The following is a 358-nucleotide window of genomic DNA, read 5'->3' as shown; positions in this document are numbered from 1 at the left end:
GGGGCAGAGCACAGCCGTTCAGCTCCAAAGTGTTTGCTCAGCTCCCCAAGCCAAGCTGCACGGCACGGTGTGCCTGCCCGGCTGCCTTGGGATGAGACCTCTGCATCCAGCGGTCACGTGCAGAGAACAGACATCACCTTCCCTCTGACTCCCGCCGCCTGGGAAGGGTTGGCTCTGAACACCAGTGAGAAAGGAAGAGGCCACCAGTGCACGCAGCCATGTGTGCAAGATGACAAAGGGACTGGGGCATCTCCCCTAGGAGGAAAGGCTGAGGGAGCTGGGCTTGTGCAGCCTGGAGAAGAGAAGGCTGAGAGGGGATCTCATCACCACCTACAAATATCTCAAGGGTGGGGGTCAC

The 358-nt window shown here is 59.8% G+C and overlaps 1 protein-coding gene across 1 annotated transcript in view; it reads right to left on the bottom strand.

Moving 5' to 3' along the window:
* MEGF6 (multiple EGF like domains 6) overlaps window positions 1–358 on the bottom strand; it is a 117,524-nt gene that overhangs the window by 871 nt on the left and 116,295 nt on the right. The window lies entirely within an intron of this gene.

This window comes from Egretta garzetta, unplaced genomic scaffold (genome assembly GCF_000687185.1).
Source record: "Egretta garzetta isolate BGI_Z169 unplaced genomic scaffold, ASM68718v1 scaffold737, whole genome shotgun sequence".
NCBI lineage: Eukaryota > Metazoa > Chordata > Aves > Pelecaniformes > Ardeidae > Egretta > Egretta garzetta.
Note: the sequence above shows the minus strand (reverse complement) of the source record. Positions and strands in the feature narration are given on the sequence as shown.